Source organism: Rhinolophus ferrumequinum, chromosome 11 (genome assembly GCF_004115265.2).
Source record: "Rhinolophus ferrumequinum isolate MPI-CBG mRhiFer1 chromosome 11, mRhiFer1_v1.p, whole genome shotgun sequence".
Classification (NCBI taxonomy): Eukaryota; Metazoa; Chordata; class Mammalia; order Chiroptera; family Rhinolophidae; genus Rhinolophus; species Rhinolophus ferrumequinum.
Genome location: NC_046294.1, coordinates 72,000,296 through 72,015,658, shown reverse-complemented (window position 1 = coordinate 72,015,658; position 15,363 = coordinate 72,000,296). Strand labels below are relative to the sequence as shown.

The 15,363-nt window shown below is 40.4% G+C and overlaps 1 pseudogene; it reads right to left on the bottom strand.

The window, feature by feature from the left end:
- Window positions 1-2,131: 2,131 nt before the first annotated feature.
- Window positions 2,132-11,359, bottom strand: LOC117029774 (eukaryotic translation initiation factor 4B-like; annotated as a pseudogene).
- Window positions 11,360-15,363: the final 4,004 nt, after the last annotated feature.

Below are 15,363 nucleotides of genomic sequence, written 5' to 3'. Positions count from 1 at the left end.
CACTACAGTCACTGAAGTACTCCCCTTGGGAAGCTATGCACTGATGCCACCACCTAGTCCATCCTTCAAAGCAATTTTGGAACTCTTTTTCTGGAATGGCCATCAGAGCTGTCGTCATATTACCCTTGATGTCCTGAATGTCATCAAAATGTCTTCCTTTCATTATTTCCTTTATCTTCGGGTAAAGAAAGAAGTCATTGGGGGCCAGATCAGATGAGTAGGGAGGATGTTCCAATACAGTTATTTGTTTACTGGCTAAAAATTCCATTGCAGACTGTGCCATGTGAGCTGGTGTATTTTCGTGATACAAGAGCCATGAATTGTTGGTGAAAAATTCAGGTCATCTAACTTTTTCACTCAGCCTTTTCAGCACTTCCAAATAGTAAACTTGGTTAACTGTTTGTCCAGTTGGTACAAATTCATAATGAATAATCCCTTTGACATCAAAAAAGGTTAGCAACATCGTTGCAATAAGTTCGCAAACTTAATTGTCAGACCTCATATGTGGTGGCACTTGGATTTGAAGCCACGTTTGTAGGCTTCCATTCTTTTTTACTATCTCCCCAGTAAGACAACATCAAGGATATATACAAAATAAAAACAAACAAAATTACTGGATCTCTCTCTGTGTCTGGACTTGGTCAATTGCTTCATTCTTGTCCCTGAAAGCCATGTTGTTTGTAGAATCATTGATCAGAGCTTTATATTGCTTTTTGGCTCCAAATTCTGACCCTTCACGGATTCCCATCATTGTTGTCAACACAAAAACCACTCATTCTCTTTCATCATGGCCTTCCTTCCTTTTCACAGCTCTGACAATTGTTCAGCCACCAGTGCATAGCAGGTCCTCCATTCTTTGAATGAGACTATGCTCGCCTGAATTAACCACATAGATTTCAGCTCCAGGTTAACATGCCCTTACAACACAATCACTTTCTCTGTTGATATGTTCTTCAAGAATGCAAAATAGTTTAATATGGGTCTAATAATCACAATTCTTTCCTACGACAGTCTTAAAAATATTCCACTTTTTTTTTTTTTAATTTTATTGGGTAAGGGGAATAGGACTTTATTGGAGAACAGTGTGTACTTCTTCCAGGACTTTTTTCCAAGGCAAGTTGTCCTTTCAATCTTAGTTGTGGAGGGTGCCACTCAGCTTCAAGTTGTTATCATTTCAGTCTTAGTTGTGGAGCTCAGCTCCAGGTCCAGTTGCCATTGCTAGTTGCAGGGGCACAGCCCACCATCCCTTGCGAGAGTCGAATCAGCAACCTTGTGGTTGAGAGGACGCGCTCCAACCAACTGAGCCATCTGGGAGCTCAGTGGCAGCTCAGCTCAAGGTGCCATGTTCAATCTTTAGTTTCAGGGGGCACTGCCCACCATCCCTTGTGGGACTCGAGGAATCGAACCGGCAACCTTGCAGTTGAGAGCCTGGCTCCAACCAACTGAGCCATCCGGGAGGCACCTCAACTCAAGGTGCCCTGTTCAATCTTAGCTGCAGGGGGCATAGCCCACCATCCTTGCGGGACTTGAGGAGTTGAACCGGCAACCTTGTGGTTGAGAGCCCAATGGCCCATGTGGGAATCGAACCAGCAGCCTTCGGAGTTAGGAGCACGGCGCTCCAACCACCTGAGCCACCAGGCCGGCCCAAAATATTCCACATTTTTGTCTAGCAGTTATATTTAGCTGTTTACTTACTTTTATATTTTGGTGCTTATTTTTATATTTTGCGTGAAGTAGATATCTAATTTTTTTTCCATGTAGTGAACCAATTTTTCCTAAAAAATGTTTCAACAACCCAAACACACATGTGCCTTTTTCTGGGTTCTATTCTGTTCCATGGTCCATTTATATGTTTCTGTAACAGTATCACATTGTTTTACCTTTTATGCCTGGTTAATATGTCTGAATATCTAGTGGAGTGAGCGTGCTTCCCTTTTGCTTTTCTTTTTCATGATTGTCTTAATCAGAGATCAGGGAACTACAGCCATGGGCTAAACCCTGCCCAGTGACTTTTTTTTTTTTTCCCCAGGAGATGATGAGTTTTATTTTGGCTTGTCTAGACTGAGGTTTGATTTGCTCTCAAATGATCCAGGTTGGGGAGAGGCTTGGGGAAAGCACAGAATGTAGAAGTCTATTCGGTGTAATCTTCTCCCTCATTTTCATCTACATCATCAATGGAGAGAGCAGCATGCTTGCAGAACTGGACTTGGAAGCTGGATTTTCTTCAGGTTTCTTTGGCTCAAGTGCAGATCGAGAGTCTTGATCCTTTTTGCCTTTGATCTTTTGTATCTGACTCCCTCCAGTGGTCTTTTTGTTCCCTCCACCTCCTGGCCCATGGCTGGAGTTCCCACTTTGGCCCTTTGAAAAACTCACCCCTTGCACTTTATTTTCATCTGCTTTCCCTGCTGGCCCTTCCTCTGATGGTTGAGCTGAAACTGCTTTCCCGCCACCACTTGGAGGGGATTGCTGCTCTGTGTCTGAGCTTTGAGATGGATCAGGAGGGTTAGAACTTCACTTTCACTCAAGCGTTCTCCTTTGGTGGAGGGATTGCCATTACCTTTAAAGGCCCATCAGATTTGAAAGGCTTAGAAGTTGGAGAGTTACAGTCTTCCTCCTTCTTGAGTGTTTCATTTTCTAGAGACTTCTCACTCTCTCCCCTTCGTGGCATTTCTGGCAGAGGTGGCTGATGTCCAAGTCTGTGATGACTCACTTCTTGTCCTTGACCCATCCTGTTCCTGAGTTTCTTCACTTCACTAGCTTCGGTGTCTCTCCCAAGCCTTTGTTCTAGTTTTGACTCATCCAGCTGACGCTGCAATTTCTCCTGTTCCTTCTGTAGCTGCTCCTCTACTTCTCTAGAAGCTGTGTCAACAGGCTTTGTCCCTCCAAAGATTGAGGTTGCTCGACTGGACTGGGATATGCTAGCAGAGAAATCATCTTCCTTGGGAGTGCTCCGAGGCTTTAGATTCAGTTTGGATCTTTGGAGGTGGGGTGGAGGGACCTCTATCATCACACCTATAATCATCCCGAGAGTAATCATCTCTGGAGCTTCATCACGGATCATCACGTCTGTCATACGTGCCTGTCTTCGTAGCGGTCCCCTCTGTAGTCATCACCCCTCCGGTAGCCACTACCAAATGCTCTTCTGCCACTGCCTGTCCTGGAATCATAGCCTTTATCATCGTCTCTGCTGTCTCTCTCACAATAGCGATTCCGGCCCCCATATCGATCCATATCCCCGCGTGGACCATCAGGAAAACTGTCCCGACACCCTTCCCGATATCCATAATAGTATCGGTCTGAATCATAACGATCTCGATACTTGTCTCCAAAGCTATCATCACCTCTTCTAGGTGGGTAGTCGTCAAAACTGTCTGTGGCAGGACAGGCCCGCCAGTCTGTATCTGTTTTGTCAGAATCCCGGTTTCTATCTCCACCAAAAGAATGATCATCCCTGTCTTTACCTGGTGTTTGATCAGCAACATCCACTCGAATTCTCCCGTTACCTAGAGACTCTTCATTGAGGCTCAGGACATTGAATCTAGATCCTCCAACTCAGCATAACCAAAACCTTTCAATATCTCTGGATTTCTGGGTTCATGTGGTAAACGCCCTGCACTGATATTTAATCCTCTAAAGAATTGCTTAATGGAGTCTTCTGTCACATCATAGGGCAGGTTCCCTAGAAAAGCAGGGTGGTGATTTGGGAAGACGGCTCCTGTCAATATTGGGTTCCCCAACAGCCGGTAGAGCAGTGGGCAGAATGGAATGATCAATTGGAGGTGCCCTATACACATGGTCATCATTACTGTGCCAAGTAGTTGAAACATCTCCTTCCAGGTTGTTTGTTTTATCAGCCCAGCTGACTGGTTTGGGGACATAGGTGCATCCTCCACCAGTCCCACCATCCTCAGCCAAAAAGTCTGTTAGGAAAATAGTCTTCCCCTTCTTATTCTTCTTTTTGGCTGAAGCCGCCACACTGGGAGAGAGAGAGAGAACGCAAAAGGCTCCAGTGACTATTTTTGTAAATAAAATTTTATTGGAACACAACCAGGCCCATTTGCTTACATACTGTCATTGGCTACTTTTGAGCACCATAACAGCAGAGCTGAGTAGTTGCATCCAGCCACCAAAGCCTAAAATATTTAGTATCTGGCCTTTTATAGAAAAAGTTTGCTGAGTCCTGATCTTTGTTACTCATGGACTTGAATTCTTCCACATAAATTTGAGAATATTTTGGCAAGATTCCAGTTCCAAGTTTTTTATTACAAGCAACAGAAACTAGTTCTAATTTAATGCAAAAATGAATTTATTGGAGAAGATAGCAGAGAGCTCGCAGGAGCTCTCTTGGAGGACGCTAGAGAAACAGATTCAAAAATTGGGCAAGAACCAAGGGAGGCCTGGCAGCAGAATGACGGACAAGGTTACACTGCAAGCTGCACCTGATTAGGATGCCACTATGGATGCTACCACAGTGAAAAGCCTTCTGAACTCTCCTGAGTCACTATACCCCTCACTCAAGATTCAGAGTCCTAGAAAAAAGAATTTTATGTCCTACCTAAGATCACATACTCATGTGCTAGCTCCAAAGAGCAAGAAGGTGTGTCTGGCCCTTCTTCCACTTCCACAGAAGGAGGTAGGACCGTGACTTCTTACCAAGACTCACTCAAAGGAAGATTCATTAAAAATATGGGGTGGGGGGGGGGTAGGATCTCCTCAAAGGTGGCTGTGACTTTGCTTAAATTGTGTTAAACTTAGGGAAAATTGTTGTCTTTAAACATTGTTTTCTTGTTCATGACATTGATTGATCTCTATTAATTCTCTGGTATTTTTAAAATGTTCTTCTGTAATGGTCTTATGGATTTTTGTCTATTAAGTCCTTCATATTTTATAGTTTTGTTGTTTTGGATAGTATCTTATTGTCTACTATCTTCTTGATTTTATTATTGCTAGTATTAAGGAATGCTACTGATTTTTGTATATTGATCTTATGATCAGCAAACTTATTGAACTTTCTTACTACTTCTAAGAGTCTGTTGTTTTTCTTTAGTCTTCTATGTAAATGATCATAACATTTGCAAACGACAGTTTTATCTCTTCCTATCCAATCTTTATATTTCTTAGTATTCTTACATTATTACATTGGCCTGAACCTCCTATGCTATGTAGAACATTATGATAAAAGCTTTCTTGTATTGTTCCTAATCTTAAAGCACATGCTTTAAAAGTTTTTCCAGGTAAAAAGACAAATAGCTTTTTATCACATTAAGGAAGTTCCTTTCTATTTTTAATTTCCTACTAACTTAAATCGAAAGTAAGTACAGAACTTTGAAAACTTTGTCTGCATCTGTTGAAATATTCATAAGTATTTCCTTCTTTAGTTTATTAGTATGGAAAATTATATTAATATATTTTTCTAAGGTAGAATTTTTAACTTGCAATTCTAAGAATTAATCATAAGTGGTCACAATGTATTCTATTATTTTAATCATTACTGAATTCAGTTAGCTAATACATGTTAGGATTCTTGCATCTTGTTTACAAGTAAGACTGAACTTTAACCTACCGTATTTCCCCAAAACTAAGACCTCACCGGAAAATAAGCCCTAGCATGATTTTTCATGATGCTCGTAATTTAAGCCCTACCCCAAAAATAAGCCCCAGTTTAGATCATCAGCCTGACGAATGCATTTAGTACGTCCATTGCAACACCCGACGGACATATTGAATTATAACATAATAATATTAATATATAATTAAATGTAAAAAATAATATTATTGACATTAATACTTAAAATAAATGATAATATAAATTATAATTAAGTATTTGTAAATACCCAAGGAGGCACCTTTGGACGAGAGGTAAACACCTATGTAAACAGATGAACTCCAGAATTATTGCCAAATGACCAATCGGAGTACAGACACAATGCAGAATAACGTGCGCCCTTGATAACGAATGGACTTGATTGTGTCTAATATGAATCTTCATAATTCAATATGTCATGTGTTGGGACAGATGTACTTAATGCACTCATGTGAAATAAAGAAACAGTTTCTGAATGTTGGTGCCTGCAATTTTTCGTCGCTTTTGTGTGGACCACCATCCTTAACTGTCATCATTTTTGTTGCCACTCCTGTCTCGTAAGTCTTCAATTAACACTTGGTTTAATGGTAGATTTAAAGGGAATACTATTTTGACCCCCAGACAAGATGAGTGCAAAAAGAAAGAGCTATTCCATCGAGTACAAGAAAGGAATCATGGAGGACTCCCGGGGCAAAAATCTTACGGCTTTCTGCAAAGAGAAGTTGGATCTCTGAATGGTACGAAATGGTGAGCAGAGTACGATAACCTCAGTTAACAGGTGGACGAGGGAAATGCTAAGACGAACAAGTGTGGATCAGGTCGGCAACCATTATTTCCTGAGCTGGAAGACATCATCTGTGAATGGATTGCTGACAGGAGAGCAAAGGCTTTGGTTGTGCACGGGGCTGATAGTCAACCATTTGCCCTTGCAATGGCACCACAGTTAGAAATATCCCCAGAAGAATTCAAAGCATCACGACACTAGCTGGATGGCTTCCTTCAGTGATATAAACTGTCTCTAACATCGACAACACTGTTCAAGCTGGAAGATACTGAAGTTATTAAACAAGCACTTGTATTCAAGTCCTTTGTTGATGGCATCGACTTTTCTAAATACCAACTCTCCAACATGATTGCTGTGGATGAAACTGCAGTGTTTATGGGCCAAGGATCTCAAACGACAATTGATCAGAGGGGCACCTCACCAATCTACATTCCCTCCACTGGTTACGAAAGTGCACGTGTTACCTATATTTCGGCAATTCGTCTGGATGGAAAGAAAGCCCCACCTCTAATCACCACTAAGGGCAAGAAAGATAAGGTTGAACGTGTTTCAGGCATTTATGTTCTTGAAACTGAAAAAGCCTAGTGCACACAAGCAGTTAAGTAAGGAAGTGGTCGATTTAACACTGACACTTATTTTGCGAGGTGGCCGAAGAGGTCTGCTAATCTGGGATTCAGTCAACACTCACCACACTAAAGATGTGAAGAACTTCCTTGCAGACAGAAGAATAGATCAAATAATGATTCCCTCAGGAATGACTGCCTATCTCCAGACTCTTGATGTTGCAATAAACAAGCCATTCAAGGATTATTTGCACATGGAAATCAATGACTCCATTGAAAATAGAATAGAGAGAAATCAGCGTGGAAACTTTGTGAAGCCTAACCTGCAAGAGGTCGTGACTTGGGTGAAGAATTCATGGGATAAAATCACTGACAGCTGTGTTGCCAAAGCACTATGAGCAGCCTACATGGACAAGAAGTGCTCATTTAGGGAGAGCTCTATTGCTGGACATGAGAGATTGGGGTTAATGGTTCTACAGGAAATGGAGTTGCAAGAAATTCAAGCCAGAATTCGGGATTTGGAGAGTTAATGACGATGTTCTAGAAGAAGATGACATGACTGTATTTGAATAAATGTAGATTTTGTACATGAATAAATGAATAAATGTAGATTGTTGTACATGAATAAATGCAAATTGTTGCACATGAAAAAATAAGACATCCCCTGAAAATAAGCCCTAATGCATCTTTTGGAGCAAAAATTAATATAAGACCCGGTCTTATTTTCGGGGAAATATGGTACTTGCATTGTACTGCTCTTATCCAATTTTGTTATTAGGGTTAAATTGGCTTCATAAAAGTTGGTCATCTTTCTTATCTTTATTTTAAAAAGAAATAATAAAACTAAGTTTACAAATCAATACAATAGAGCTTTTAAAGTAGAAACGTTTACCAAAATTACAATACGTTCTTTAAAAAGTTAATAAAAGTAGAAAAATGACCAGTTGCACACATCCCAGTCTGCACGGGAGAACTTCATTTTACATTTACTGTCCTGGCAAAATTTTAAATAGCAACCCCTTTCATCCTTAAAATGTCACTGTTGGACAATAAATTATCCACTAGGGCTAACCTACAATAACTGAGATGGGTTTAATGCCACACATCATCTGTATTACTGTGGTAAATTCACCTGGCCTCTCTGAGCTTCAGGTTTCCCATCAGCAGAATGGAAATTATAACATTTACCTCACTGGGTAGTTTGAAGACCAAATGAAATAAAGCCAGTGAACTCTTAACTCCTAAATAAAAATGAGTTGACTCCAGCACCTTTAGACACTTTTCGTCCCCATCACCTTCCCACCAACTGTCTCATTCATCCAGGCCTTCAGAGAACTGGGTTCTTCCTTGGACTTGCCAATCTCCTCTCCACCAATATGTGGCAGGATGTAAATGCTCTCACTATTTCAAGGCATAGCCCTACCTGCTTTGTTTTGTGTGTGTGTGTGTTTTTTTTTTTGCCTTCTTCTCCCTTTTCTTTGAGGCACTAGAAAGTGAAATGAAAATATTTTCCCTCATTTTTGGCAAAGTAAGCCCTCCCTTCCCTGGAGCAAAGAGGAACATGTTTTTCAAGTTATGGATTTAATGAACTTAAAGTGTATGGTGGAAGAACAAGAGGAAGGAATTCCACCCAGATATGTGGTTACTTGGAGGGTGGGGAAAACAGGGCTGTAGGTCTAGAAGCAGGTGGGGCCAGGCTTTGCACCGAGTCAGCACCCTGAGAAGTAGCAAGACTCCAGACAGAAGGTATGTGGCTCATCTGGAGAAGCCAAGCCCTAGGAACTGGGTTTCAGAGGTTTGTCAAACATTCTAGTGTCCTAAATGTGTCAGGGGAACAGCACAAAGCTGCCAGACCTGACAGGACTCTGCAGACACAGACAATGGGCAGATCAGCAGTAACTGGAGTGGAGAGATGACTCATGACTAGGAAAAGCCTCCAGAAGCTCTGGAACTGGTGCAGTGAGGGAGTGTCATTGAGGTGGGGACACAAGGCTGCTAGAAAGACTTATTTCACCTTCTTACCAGCCCAATAGAATGGCAGCTTGGAGTCAAAATTAGGTAAATTCATGAGTCACATAGAAATGTAATGTATCTTGCACAATTGAACTTCTGGTCTTAGGTTCAAACATGCTACAATACAGTAGATTCCTGACTCGGGGTGCCAATCAAGTAGCTGAGGAACCATCCTCTGTAGGAAAGATGTCTCTGTTGACCATTCCTTGGTCACAGTTCCAGACTTATTTTCGCCACATTTCAACCATGCGTCAGCCTCTAACGCCACACTACTCACCAGACTCAGTGGCTATCATCAGCCCCAGAAGCTGGGCCAGGTGTCCAGAGCGAGGCTTCAGTATCTTCTCTCCCACCTTGTCTTATGTGATTTGTTTCAGAAAAGGGACACTCATAGGATGGAAGGAGTTTCTCCTCTTCAATTTTACTGCACAGATGTTCTGTGGGTGGCCATCTGTCCCCTGGTAACTCTCAAATCTGTATCTCCAGCCCTGTCCTCGCTACAGAATAATAGCTTGCATATGTGACAGCCTACTGGACCTCCCCCTGAATATCCTATAGAGAACTCAATTTCCAGATACTAAAAATAGCATCTGGCAATGCCATTTGCTCATGCCACCCTGCGCTTCACCCTGTCACCCAGTCCCCATCTCAGTGTTTAAACCACCACCCAGTTGCCATAATCAGAAACCCAACATCGCCAACTCTTTTAAAATGTTCTTAGTTCTCTACCTTCTCCAGCCCCATGACTTCTGACTTCATTCAGGATTTCATCTCTCTTGCTTGTGTTATTACAACAGACTCCTAACTTGTCCATCTCCAGTACACCCTCCACAAAGCCAGACCGATCTTTCTAAAACACAAAGTGACTGCCATTCCCCTTTTTATATCCTTCAGTGATGCCTCACTACTCTGCCATCCAATGTCACACAAACTATGGCCCCGGGCCAAATACAGCCTGCAGCCTATCTTTGTATGAGCCCTCCAGCTAAGAATGAATTTTACATTTTTAGAGGGTTTTAACCAAAGAAAACAACAAAAGAACATACAACAGTTACCATATGTGGCCTGCAAAGGCTGAAATATTTACTAGCTAACTAGCCCTTTACAGAAAACGTTCGCAGCCCCCTCTGAAGTTTAGAGGACTCCACTTTGGCCCTATTCTAACCACTTCCTTCCTCTCTCAGGATCAGGAGTCCCCATCTGTCCAAAGGATGCCCCACCCAGAGCCTGTGTCCTCCTCCTAGACAATACTCCTGGAATTCCCAGCCCAAAGGGCCTGAGCCTGCTGCTAGGGCTCACTCTTAAGCCTTAGAGGAGCCAAAAGAAGATGTTTTCAGGAAGCTGGGACACAGCCTGGACATGCAGGCTGAGATGTTCACCCTGTGTGTAAGGACTTTTGAGTTGCAGGAAAGGAGATAGGAAGAGAAGGGGACCAGCAGGAAACTGCCCTGGGCCCCACAAGTATTAGCAGAGGCCTGCTCAGGATACATTTAGAATTCCCTAGCATGATAAGTAAGGCTCTTCATGATATGGTCCCCTGCACCACACACTCAAGACTAGGCTGATTGCTAGTGCACTGTGCTGTTTTACCAGCTCAATGGACTTGCTGCCATCCTCCTGGTAGAATCTTCTCAACTTCAGGACTCAACTCCAAAGGCAGCTCCTCTTTAAAGCTTTCCTACTCCCTCTTTTCTCCGCTCCCATCCTTTCTCCTCATTTAGTTTTTGTGGCCTCAATGCCCTTACACAAATATCTACCACAGTACACATGACACTTTAAATTAGAATGAATCCTCCTTGAGGATAAAGACTTGGTCTAACTTTTTTTCTGTGACCCAGTCAGTGTAATGGAATTTCTAGTAGACAACATGTATTCAATGATTTCTGAAATAATGCAGGAATAAATGAACATACATGATCAGTCTACCTTACCAAATCCTGGGATCCACCCTCAAAGGGTATGGATACTTGTATATCTCAAGTGACTATGGTCTCCATACCATTTTTTTCTTTTCTCACTTTTTTAGTTTATGATCATTTTGTACTATTTAATTTTTTTTACAATGTATGTTTATACTTTAATAATTAAACAAAAACATGTACAATGATTTTTTAAAAAGTAAAGAACTAATCACAGTGGAACAGGATGTGAAATATCAACTTTGGAGACAGGTCATCGAGTTCCATCCTATCTTCAGTCATAAGGAATTAGAATTAAAACTAGAATCATACAGTTCTCAAGTTTTCCACATGCACATTTTGTTCAAGGTCTCTATGACCTTGTTCATGAGGTTTCCTCTCCCTGGGGAGGTTTCTAAAGTCCTTCCCATCACTTAGAACTTACCTCAGGTGTGCCCTCTTTTAGAACACCTACAAGTTGAGTTTGCTGTTCCACCTTGGTGTGCTCTTGTTCCATTACATATTTCAATTACTGAACTTCCACATCACTTACGTCTTTCTCACCAACAAGACTGAGAGCTCCTTTAAGGCAAGATCTGTCTATGCATTTTTGCATTTCCGGTGACCAGGGCTATGCCCAGCACTTAAAAGTTGTTTAATAAATGTTTAACTGCTTAAATGTTCATGCATTTAGAAACTTTAGAGACTATGGGGAGCTATCCAGTCCAAAGCAAGAATCCCAGCCATAGTATTCTCTCCGATCCTCTCATCTCTGTTTGAAAACCTCCAATGACTACCACCTAAGGCTACCTTAGTAGAATGTACACCTCATTAGGGCAAGAATTTTTGTGTTTTGTTCACTGACAAATCCCCAGAACCTGGAGCAGTGCCTGGCATACAGTAGGTGATCAACAAATATTTAGTAATGTTTAAATGAATAGCTGAAAAGTTTTCCCTGAAGTTAACCCAAAATTTGTCTCCCCGTAATTTCTATCCATTGGCCTTGGAATACATGTTTGCCTTCTTCACATGACAGGTTCTACACATTTTCCAGAGAGATCTTATATCTTTCCAACCCTGAACTTCCTTTTCTCCAAACTCGACATCTTCAGTTCCTTCAACTCTTCCTAATCTGTTCCCAGACAGACTCTTTACCATCTCCATAGATGCTCTTATTGTCACTATTCTTCTGATGCTGAAAAAATACTTAAGAAGAGCTCTGAAAGAGATGAAAATAACATAATTAAAACTTACAGCCCTAGGTCTAGTAAAACAACGTGAGCATTAAAAAGTTCAGAGACTCTCTAGAGGTTATCTAGTCTAAGCTCCTCACTTCACAAATGAAGAAACTGAAATTAAATTACTCATTGGAGCAAGATCTGCTTCTGGTCCAGCAGCCAGTCAGGGGTAGATCCACCTCAACCCAAGGTTAATAATTTTAGTCTATTTGAATTCTTATTCTAATTCAAAACTGAAAAGCTTCTATTAGATTTGCAAGATCTAGTTCCTTGCCAAAGACTATTGTCTCTAGGGAGATGATAAAAATTATTTTAGAAAGCCAATTTCCTACTTCTATTGCAGTACTTTACAGTCATTTCAGCTGTTTCTCATGAATTTTCATATTCTTGGTTGCCTTTTAAAGAGAGCTAATAAAATAGTTTATAAATTGCTAAAAAAGCTATAGAGAAACCATATTAATAAGTTGTTACACAGATTTCTTGTATAATACGCAAACATTTTTAGGTCACTAGTTAACTGAATACCAGTATAAATTATAAGACAGAGGCAATTCAGCTGAACGACAAGAGATCTATGTCATACTTCTTCTCTTTTATCCCATATTCAGGCAAGTGTAGAGGAAATTAAATTAAAATCAATTTTTCAGAAGAAGCAAGGATTATCCATTCCCCATCCCTATTTACCACTTCCTCTTTTCACCAAATGTCTTAGAAAATAAACAAAAACATGTAGAAAATATCAAATGCTTAGTTAGTAAAGACATTTAAATATTTCAAAAGCAGAGGCAGTTACACACCTTTTAAGGAATTCTGTCTTAATGTTGATGGAACAGAATGGTTAAAAGAGGGATTATAAAGGCTACTTTGCATTTAATAGGTACAATGTCTATTTGCAAATATGCCTATTTGCAAATAATCCAGTTGAAGAGCTGGTTTTCTAACCCAATTTTCTAAAATGAATATGCCTATTTGCAATTGGGAACTTCCTGGAATATGGACAAAAATACATAAATTTTACTTCCATATTAATTACAAACTTTAGTAGTCAATAGTTTGCACAAATTATTGTGGAGAGAATCTCCCTATGTGAACTTCTCCCTCAATGACTGGTAACATTTTTTAATTGTTTTTATTGGGGAATACTGGGGAACGGCGTGTTTTTCCAGGACCCATCAGCTCCAAGTCAAGTGGTTGTTTTCAATCTAGTTGCGGAGGGCACAGCTCACTGGCTCATGTGGGAATCAAACCATCAACCTTCGCTCTAACCAACTGAGACAACCAGCCGCCCCAAAGACTGGTAATTTAAAATAGGAAAATGCACAGTATAGTCCAGTGTTAGAATGGCATCAGAGTGTTACCAGGAGAATGCGCTGGATTTTTATCATGGGAATTGCAGCTAAGTACAGCAGATCTTTCCTGTTCTATTATCATCCTCACCTTTGATGCTTCCATCTAGTCAGACGTTTCAAAGCATGGTCTGTCATTAGGGTGACAATGGTTAGTAAAGTTACATGGGTTTCAGGTGTACAATTCTGTAATACATCATCTATGTATCATATTGTGTGTTCACCACCCGGAGTCAGTTCTCCTTCCATCACCATATATTTGACGCCGTTTACCCTCATCTATCACCCTCCTCCTTCATTACCTTCTGGTAACCACTAAACTATTGTCTATGTCCATCAGTTTTTGAGAAATGCAAATTCTTGAGCTCCACCCCAGACCTACTGAATCAGAAATTCTGGGGATGAGGCCCAGCACTCCGTGTCAGGTGACACTGATGACCGCTAAAGTTTAAGAATAGACACTGAATTGTGGTAGCAATTTACCACATCCTCTTCCTTTATCTTTCAAATGTTTTTCCCCTTATACAGGCCTGTGCCTCCTTATAGAGGTGAGAAAAAGAAAAGTTCCCCCTGACAGCTGGGAGTTGGCCTGGCACTCACAGCTAGGCTTGGGATAGAACATAAACAATTTCACAGAACTTCATCAGACCTGGCCATTTTGGGATCATGACAAAAACAAGACCACTCCGTAATCATGTCTGAGCACAGACAAAAACAGGAACTACAAAAACAACCCCCAAATTTCCAAGTTAGCTCATGAGTGAGTGGCCACTACTCTTTTGCCAAGTAAAGCTTTACACTCTGTTTATTCCCGCCCCTTTCCAATAAGATTAATGAAAATACCCAATCATAGAATTGCCCCTGCCTCCTGACAACATCCAGTCCCAGATAAAGCTTCACGGACAATATTTACCTAACATAAGCTCAAATCCTAACATAAGTCCTTTTACAATAATTCTTACTAAGATGATGTAGGGTGTGCGGTCTCCCTTGCTTCAGTGACTAATACCTCCACTTGCTCAGGAACACATGTGTTCCTGGGGGTCTTGGGACAGCATTGACGCAGGAATTATTGTACGATTTCCCAGTCAGTGCAGACCAGTGCCCTTCCATTAAAAGTTTGCTCCCAGTCCCACCCAAAGGAAGAACAAAAATTGGGAGTTATCATTTAGAAACATTTAGAACAATTTGAAAGAGTGATTTTATGTCTATTGAGTCAAAACATAGAACGGGCTTGTATTTTGCATGCCAGTTGTTTAAATTTTATTTTTTTTTTACTAATTCGTAATTGTATCTTATAAATGTTCTGCAATAGATTTTAAAGAAAGAAAAAGCAACTGGCTGTTCATCACAAATTGTTTGAGAAGCACTGCCCTAATGACTCCTCTAATACTTTTCTTTTTCAATGCTGTTCTCACGTTAATCTTCATAAAATTCTGCTTCCAATATATTATGCACTTTCTCAAGTATCTTTAATGTTACGATCTCCTCTGTTTTCCAGTCGAAGAGGGAGGAAACTAACATATTTTGAGCATCTACCATATGCTATTAATTGTGCAAATTTAAATACACCCAATATCCAAGAAAGAATTTTAAATTATTAGCATCCTACTCCAAAACCTACTTCACCAAGAGTACAAGACCCCCATGCTTTTGTAGGTGATTTTTTCAAATCATCAATGAATATATATATATATATATATATACACACACACACACATATATATATCTCAAATCATCAATGTGTATATATATATACATATATGTCAAATATATATATATATATATATATATGTATATATATATCAAATGTTATTTGGACAAGAATAAAACAGGACAGGCTTCCTAATTAATTTTTTAGAAGCCATCATAGTAGAACAAACCTGATCAAACCAGCATTTGCAAATTAGAGTACAATCTCATTAGTAAATATTGAT